Raw genomic sequence first — 9,852 nt, forward strand, 5'->3', positions numbered from 1 at the left:
CGTGGGGTTGTTAACCAATGTCATAAAACAATATGTGTACTAACTGTTTAATGAGAAACTATTTGTTCTGTAAACCTTCATCTAAAGTACAATAAAAAAGAGAAAAATAAATCAAATTCACACACACAAAAAAGTGCACCATTTGATGGTTTTCAACATATTCACACAATTGTGCAATCATTACCACAATCAATTTTAGAACATTTTCATCACCCCAAGAAGAAACCCTGTATCCTTTAGCTATGACCCTGCAAGCTTCCATCTCCCCAGATTTAGACAGCCATTAATTAACTTTCTGTCTCTATTTGCTTATTCTGACCATTTCATATAAATTGAATCATATATGGTCATTTGAGACTGGCTTCCTTCACTTAGCATAATATTTTCAAGGTTCATCTGTGTGTAGCTTGTATCAGTATTTCATTATTTTTTATGGCCAGATAATATGCCATTGTATAGAATTTTACTTATCCACCTTTTGTTTGTCCATTCATCAACTGACGAACACTTGGGTTTGTGATGTTAAATTTTATGTGTCAACTTATGGTGCCCAGCTGTTTGGTCAAACACTAGTCTAGATGTTGTTATGAAGTATTTACATGTGATTTAATCAGTTGGCTTTAAATAACGCAGACTACCCTCCTTAATATGGTGGACCTCTTCCAATCAGTTGAAGGCCTTAAGAGCTAAAAAGGAGTTTTATCTAGGGAGTATTATGCCTCCAGATTATAAATAGACATCTTGCCAGAACTACTCATCTCTTCCTGTCACCTGACCTACAGATTTTGGGACACAAAACTGCAGGAATCTCTTCCCCATCACCTGACCTACAGATTTTGTAAATCTATCATTTTACTGGTTCTGTTTCTCTAGAGAACCCTGATTCAGACACTTTGGGAGTGGTTCTAGAGGAACAGAATCTTAAGGATGAGTTTTCTTCATTGGTTTTGGGGTTTATGGAATAGCTTCTCAAATCTGTTTAGATTTAAAGGCACTAATGACTCATTTCCAGTAATAAAGAGGGCACTGAGGTTTCTTGCTGTGATACGGCAATAAAGATATGCAATATATCACCATTGGACACTCCTAATCAAATACTTATGAGAGACAAGGTTCTGGGTGATCAAGCATTTGTACCTTAAAACATTTTTGTCTGACGAGTATAATGACACTGCCTGGTTGCTCCTAATTTCGCTAAACAAAGTGGAGAAAGAAAAGTATGAGCTCAGGGCTTCAAATTCCTAGCTCAAAGCACTGCATACTTGTGCCCTGAAAGAAAACCTTATCTCCTGTAGCCACAGAGTTGAGATTGCTGAAAACCAAGCCCAGTCTCATAAATTAGAACATAAATTGAATTCCCAGTCTTGCAATGTGTCTCATGTTAAAGTGAGGGCATTGATTGGCTGAAGGTTCCAATTTCTCCACATCCTAGCCAACACTTGTTGTTTTCTGGGGTTTTTTGTTGGTTTCTTTTTTTTTTTTTTTTTTTGGTCTTTTTATAACAGCCATTCTAGTGGGTGATAAGTGGTATCTTACTGTGGTTTTGATTTGCATTTGCCTAATAACTAATGTAGTTGAGCATCTTTTCATGTGCTTATTGGTCATTTGTATATCTTCTTTAGAGAAATGCTTAATTCAAGTCCTTTGCCCATGCACTTCTTTTGTTAAATTTATTCCTAATTTTTTTATTCTTTTTGATGCTATTATAAATGAAATTATTTTCTTAATTTCATTGCTACTGTATAAAAATATAATTGATTTTTGCATATTAATCCCGTATCCTTCAACCTTGCTGAACTCATTCATTAGTTCTAATAGTTGTTTTCTGTTTGGTTGGCTGGTTGGTTTTTGTTTTTTGGGTTTTTTGTTTGTTTGTTGTGAGTTCCTTATGATTCTCTATATACAAGATCATATCATCTGCAAATAGAGATAGTTTTACTTCTCAAGTCTGAATGCTGTTTATTTCATCTTCTTGCCTACTTATCCTGGCTAGAATCCCAGTATAATGTTGAACAGAAGTGTTAAGAGTGGACATCATTGTCTTATTCCTGATCTTAGGGGAAAATCTCTGTGACTTATGACCTTTACGTTTTTTGCTCATATTACATGTACGCTACGGGTTGAGTCAACGGCAGCTAAGAACAACAAAAACTGGTTGACTGCAGGTCAGCTGCAGCTCTGCTTGGTTCTTCTTACCTGTGTTCCATGTGTCTTCTCATTCTAGGATGCAGCCTGAGGTAGCATCTCTTACCTGGGCTGTACTATTCCCTTGGCAGAGGGTAAAAACAAGAGGCCAAGCCAAATTACATAATCACATTAAACCTCTAATTGGATGTGGCATATGTCATACCTGCTCATACTTTTTTGACCAAAGCATGTCAGCTGAGCCTGAAACCAATGAGGTGAGGACCTATAGTCCTCCTACTGGAGGCATGGCAAGTCACCTGGCAATGGGCAGGGATATATAATCCTCTTACAGGAAAGATGGGGAGTAAATAACTGAACAAGAATATCATCTACCATATTAACTCTATATCTAATTTCCTAGAAAATGGTTGACTACGCAACAAGTTCAATGAATGATCTTGGCACAAAAACACAATGAGACCAGGTAATTTTTGTGATAAGACCACTCTTTAGAAATTGTCCAAGGTCACAGAACACCATGTAGGAAAACTTATCCAAAACTCAGAAATAAGGCACAAAGATAATTGTATGACTTGTTGAATTTCATGGTGGCACATTTTTTAATCAACTTGACTGAGAGTCACCTGGCTTTCTTGAGGTTTGTAACTTTAACTATCCACAACTGATTAGGGCCCAGAAAAGTCTAGTTTTATAAAGTTAAAGGTTAACTTGCAGAAAACTGCTAAGATGTGATTTTTTGGGGGGGGCGGTTAAGGGGAGTTGCTTTGTTCAGCAGATAATCCCAAAAGTTTCAGTTTATTGCCCTATAAAGCATTAATCAATTTTGAATCTAACTTAGCAATCATATTTTGGCATTCTTTTCCCAACTGACTATATAAATCTCTATTTTCCAAACGCTCTTGAACAAGCATTCTTGTCCTTCTGCTTCTTCTTTCATTAACTGGTGGAATAAAACTTTGACATGTGCTAACAAATGACTTTGAGACGTATGCTTCTATAGACATCACCTACTACAAGCAGTTTTTCCTGAGCCCCTCTCCCTCCCACACATCCTCTCACAGTACCCTGTACTTTCTTTGTCGAAGCACTATTCACACTGCCTACGAACGGCTGTTCAAACTCATCCAGAGGCTCTTTGGAAGACAGGCCGGCAATCTGCTTCAAAAAGGTCATGGCCTTGAAAACCATATGAAGCAGTTCTACTCTGCACACATGGGGTCACCATGAGTCAGAATGGACTCAACGGCAACTAACAACAAACAACCACAAGGAATTGCTTATCGATTTATCTCCTTCCCTTACCAGACTCTGAGAACCTTGGCAGGGATCAAGCCTTTACATAATTGTGAATCCCCAAGACCTAGTGCAATGTCTCCCACATTGTACATGATCAATCAATGTTTGTAGAGTGAATGACTGCTCTGTCATTGTTGCAAGCTGGTAACAAATAACTAAGGAATAAATAGAGCAAGACAACTTGGCCTCTAGAATGCAAAAGAAATGATCACAATAGAAATAATAGCCAAGGAAAAAAATTAAAGAAAAAAAATATATGGTATAGGTGGTCTTCACTTTCAGGAATGCCAATAAATGAAATTCAAATTTAGAACACAAGAATACACATTCATTTTTCAAGTTTATAAAACTTCTTTATTTCATGAAAGAATTCACTAGAGTTCCCTAAAACAGTAAGATCTCCTGTGTTTAAGTACCTCTTATTAACTACCTTACTGGGTAGTTGTAGAATCTGCTGACAAATCAAGATCAGAAATAAAAGTATGAGTCAGAAAAAGAGGAGAGAGATTGAAATTAGCATACATCTTTCCAGCAACATATTTATTGTGTAAAGTGAACCAGAAGTACCCAGGGTAGTGCAGAAGTTCTGCTTACAGGCTAATAACTCACTGACTTTGAGTTTCAGAAATGCCTTTGGATGAAAAAATCTGGAGGAGGGGAGAATAAATGCTGTTTATATGCTCCATTTTAGCACCCAGAAGAATCCTTGCCATCTTACTTCACTTTCTCCCTGCCCAGCCCCTCCCTCCCCTCTAAAACAGTTTTCTCCCATCCATCCTCAAATGAGGACATATTGTTAATAATGCTCATAGTTAACTAAGCTACATAAATAAAAATTTTAATAGAAACTCACTTACCACCTTAATTTTAGCATGTATCTCACTTAAGCCATTGAATCTGTTCTCCAAGTGTGGTGGATAAGTAGAATTTTTAATTGAACTATGGTTTTAAAATGTCCTAAGGAAGCTTTCTAACAAAACAGAAAACCAAATGACTTATTTCAGCGACTTTAATGCTTCACCACGGCAGAGAATGCATGTTGGACATATATTTGTTACTTTGAGAAAGAGTTTAGGCTCTATTTGGGCCAGTAATCAGAGTCAGAATTTCCCTGGACATATTACTCAGGGAGCATTGGAATGTGCCCTTATATTTCTAATAACTTCATCTTTCAACCCACTAGCTCTAAAATGACTGCATGAAAGCTCACTCTGTCTGATATCTTCTATTATCTACAATGTTCTTTCTTCAAACGTTAGCATATTCCTGATCCTGGAACATTAGACATCTATATTTTATGTCCCACCAACAGAACTGAACAAATAGCAACCTTGGAAGAACCTGTCATGTAAATTGCCAAGATGGGTGTTATTTTAAAGAGGAAAAAATGTATCTGAAAAAATTCAAACTCCGATATTAAAAAAAAGTTGTTCTGAACTAAAATCCTTCCCAAATCAATCACCACTACCACCAGAATAAAAGTAATCAGAAAAAGAATTTTCTTTTTTTTATTGTGCTTTAAGTAAAACTTTACATTTCAAGTTAGTCTCTCATACAAAAATATATACTCACATTGTTATGTGACCCTAGTTGCTCTCCCTATACTGTAACAGCACACTCCTCCTTTCCACCCTGGATTTCCCACGTCCATTCAACCAGCTCCTGTCCCTTTTTTGCCTTCTCATCTCCCCTCCAGACAGGAGCTGCTCATTTAGTCTCATGTATCTACTTAAGCTAAGAAGCACTCTCTTCACAAGGATCCTTTTTTGTCCCATAGTCCTGTCTAATCTTTGTCTGAAGAGTTGGCCTCAGGAATGGTTTCAGTTCTGAGTTAACAGAGTCCACGGCCATGTCTTCTGGGATCCCTCCAGTCTCAGTCAGACCATTAAGTCTGGTCTTTTTACTAGAATTTGAGTTCTGCACCCCACTTTTCTCCTGCTCCGTCAGGGACTCTCTGTTGTGTTCCCTGTCAGGGATGTCATTGGTGGTAGCTGGGCACCATCTAGTTCTTCTGGTCTCAGGCTGATGGAATCTCTGGTTTATGTGGCCCTTTCTGTCTCTTGAGCTAATATTTTCCTTGTGTCTTTGGTGTCCTTCATTCTCCTTTGCTACAGGTGGGTTGGGACAAATTGATGTATCAGAAAAAGAATTTTCTTTAGCTAACTCATCTTCTGTCAAAAAAAAATTATACCAACCTTAAGAAGAAAAATCTTCTCCATTTGTCCAGAGTTATAGAAATGGGAATGGCACCTGTTATGATATGGAGACCAACATGGCCATCCATGTTTAGCCACGTAGACTAATGACCAGCAAAGGACATCACAGTTGATAAAGTAGAGGGTCAGCAAAAATGAGGGAAACCCTCAGTGAGATGGATTGACACAATAGCCAATACAATAGACTCAAACATACCAATGATCATGAAGATGGTGCAAGACCAGGCCACATTTCGTTCTGTTTTACATAAGGTCTCTATGAGTCTGAGCTGACTCAATGGCACCTAAAAACAATAACAACCCAAGCTCCCTGGTGGAGAAAGCATGTCTGAATTACTCTACCAGTCATCTCCAATTTATCAATGGGTTGTGTTCCAAAATTTATTTATAAGTCAACTGAAAGAATATATTTTCCCATAAGAACAAAGGATGGTTAGGGTCTCAGACCAGCTCACAAAAGCCTATAAGTTGTAAATCAACCTTAACCATGGTACTACTGGTACTAGTCTGTATTCTGGGTCCTGAGAGCAATAGGCTGCAGCACAAAAGAGAAAGCGTCTCCCTCTCTCTTCCATTTGCAGAGCAATTCAGAGAAAAATTTCACGAACGCCAAGCTTAAGTGTGACACCCCCTGTTCGCCTAATCCTCCTCCCTCAATGCTTTTAACCTCTCCTGAACTCCTAAAGCTAACACAAGGCCTAGTTTCTGATATGTATTGAGGGAGGTGACAGCAGGTATTGGGGACTCTGCTATCATGACATATATGAAGCATGGACACCAACCCTAGACAAACTGGGATACAGAGAAAAGTCCTATTACCAAAACATGAGCCCAGGGTTGGAGCAGGACCAGCAGCAAAGCTAATACTGAGCTGTTGAAACACTTGTCTAGTACTTTTCAAACTTCTCCAGCCCAAAATAAATACAATACAGACAGAATTGGGCCCAGAGCCTAAGTTTAGAGTTCAGTTTAGAGCAGGTTAATGGTCCAGGTCCAATTAAAAGGTGGAGGTTGTCAAATTGGATTAAAAAGCAAGAAATCCATTTTTAAGATAAAGGAAAACGATGGAATAAAATATACCAAGCAAAAACCATCAAAAGAAAGCTGAAGAGGCTATATTAATATCAGACAAAGTAAACTTTAGAACAAGTGACATTGCCAGTAATAAAGAACATTTCATACTGATAAAGGAGCCAATTCACCAAGAGTACATAATCCTAAATGTGTATGCACTTAATAACAAAGTTTCAAAATACATGAAGCAAAAAAACAAAAGACAAATCCACAATTATAGTTGGAGATTTCAATACTCTTAGTAATTGACAGAACAAGCAGGCAGAAAATCAGCAAGACTACAGAAGACGTGAAACACCACCAACCAACTTGACCTAATAGGTATTTATAGAATACCACACCAAACAAGAACAGAAAATACATTCTTTCCAAGTATACATGGAATATTCACCATGGTAGACCAAATCCTGGACCATAAATAACTCTCAGTATATTTAAGAGGATTTAAATAATTCAAAATATGTTCTTTGACCACAATGGAATTAAAGCAGATATCAACAGCAGAAGGATATCTGAAAATTCTACAAATATTCAGAAATTAAACACACTTCTACATAACACGTGGGTCAAAGGAAAAAAATCACAAGGCAAGTTAGAAAATACTTTGAGCTGAATGAAAATTAAAATGCCACATGTCAAAATTTGTGGGATGCAGCTAAAACCATGGTTAGAGGGAAATTAATAGCATGAAATTATTAAATATTTAAACTAATTCCCAGTCACCAGCATCAGTATATTATGCAAGGATAAACAAGGAATGGAGGCCAAAACCTAGCCTCAAATACAACTCTAGTCATAGAAAAGTGAACCACTGCAGATAAAAGTTAAAGAAGGCGTATGTGATATTAAAAGTAGCTCTGAACTAACTCCAAATTGCTTATCATGGTAGTAGGTGTCTGCTCACAATAAATCTAGACTAACAAAAGGTTAGGTCCAGGAAGGTCAGTGGGGCTAGGCAGGAGAAGGCAGGGAGTCAGCATCAACAAGAGCAGCATGCACTAGCAGAATTGATGAACTCTGATTCCAGGACAGAGGCTGTTGCTTTTGCTTTAAAAATATTCCTTGTTGGGCATGGGTTGTACTGAGGCCTACTGAACTTATCACCTGCAGAAATAAGAAGCCTCTAGGTAGGTTCTGTTCCTGATTGAAGGATAGAGATGCTGGGATTGCTGGCTGGTTAAACTGAGTAATCCATTCCGAAATGCCATCCCTATATTAGAATCACCTGAAGAACTGTTTAAAAAAACAGAATATCTGATTCAATATGTTTTAGGTGAGGACCTAGTTTCCCCAATAATTCTGATTTTGATGATTCCTAGTTTGGAAACTTGTTAGGTTATGTTGTTAGGTGCCATCTAGTGGGTTCCGATTCACAGCAACCCTATGTACGACAGAACAAAACACTGCTCTGTCCTGCGCCATCCTCACGATCATTGTTAGACTGAGCCCATTGTTGCAGCCACTGTGTCAGTCCATCTCGTTGAGGGTCTTCCTCTTTTTCGCTGACCCTCTACTTAATCTATCATGATGTCCCTCTCCAGGGACTGATCCCTCTTAATAACATGTCCAAAGTGTGTGAGATGAAGTCTTGCCATCCTTGCTTCTAATGAGCATGCTGGTTGTACATCTTCCAAGACAGATTTGTTTGTTCTTAGGGCAGTCCATGATATATTCAATATTCTTCGCCAACACCATAATTCAAAGGCATCGATTCTTCTTTGGTCTTCCTTATTCATTGTCCAGTTTTCGTATGCATATGAGATGATTGAAAATACCATGGCTTGGGTCAGGCACACCTTTGTCCTTAAAGTGACAACTTTGTTTTTTTTAACACTTTAAAGAGATCTTTTGCAGCAGATTTGCCCAATGCAATGCGTCGTTTGATTTCTTGACTGCTGCTTCCATGGGCGTTGATTGTGGATACAAGTAAAATAAAATCCTTTACAGCTTCAATATTTTCTCCGTTTATCATGATGTTGGGAGGATTTTTGTTTTCTTTATGTTGAGGTGTAATCCATACTTAAGCTTAATTGCTACCAGTTATTAAGTACTCGCCATGTACTAGGTTCTATTTTAGGTGATTTACATGTACTGTTAGCCCCTGGGTGGTGCAAATGGTTCAGCGCTGGACTAATAACCAAAAGATTGGCAGTTCAAACCCACCCAGAGGTGCCTCAGAAGTAAGGCCTGGCAATCTGCTTCCCCATGGAGTGCAGTTCTACTCTACACACACGGGGTCACTATGGGTTGGAATTAACACCATGGCAACTAACAACAACATGTACTGTTACATTTAATTCATTAGGAAAAGGTCATTATGAAGACTAGATGAGAAAGTCTAAGTAGCTTAGTGGAGCTCATCCCCAAAGGAATTGAAATGGACAAGCAAAGTCATCTTCACATAGAGGCAACAACTTTTCAATTAACTGTAAAGATATGGAAAATGCGATTAACACAAAATGGTCATGACAGGCTTAATCATGAAGACAGACTAATAAAGAGAAAAACCTTGGGGCAGCATGGAATAGTATCCAGAGAGATAGGAAGCCTTTGTCTCCTAAAACTGATCCAATCCTGGGCTAGTATAACATCAGATAGGTTGGCTTCAAGGACTCTGCACTGTACAAGAATGGGTCTGAATTCCAAGTTCAACACTCTCCCTGCTCCAGTGCCAAATTAGAGTTAGAACAGACCCCAAAAGATCCACATCCTCTAGGTTAGGGTAGAAAGAGATTGACTTTCTGAAAGTCCAAATCCTTCCTGAAGCCTTCCCAGATGAACCTATTGAGAATAAGACTTCCCAAACGACACCTAGTCTGAGCTAATGATTACCCTAAGTATTCTCCATCATCTTAAAGTGTAACTGTTATGGATTGAATTGCGTCCCCCAAAAATGTGTGTCAAAGTGGCCAGGCCATGATTCCCAGTATTGTGATTGTCCACCATTTTGTCATCTGATGTGATCTTCCTATGTGTTGTAAATCCATACTGAAGGCTGTAGTCCTTGTTCTTCATCAGTAGTGCTTCAAGTCCTATTCACTTTCAGCAAGCAAGGTTGTGTCATCTGCATAACGCAGGTTGTTAATGAGTCTTCCTCCAACCTTGATGCACCGTTCTT

The sequence above is a fragment of the Trichechus manatus genome, unplaced genomic scaffold (genome assembly GCF_000243295.1).
Source record: "Trichechus manatus latirostris isolate Lorelei unplaced genomic scaffold, TriManLat1.0 scaffold00066, whole genome shotgun sequence".
In the NCBI taxonomy this organism is placed as follows: Eukaryota; Metazoa; Chordata; class Mammalia; order Sirenia; family Trichechidae; genus Trichechus; species Trichechus manatus.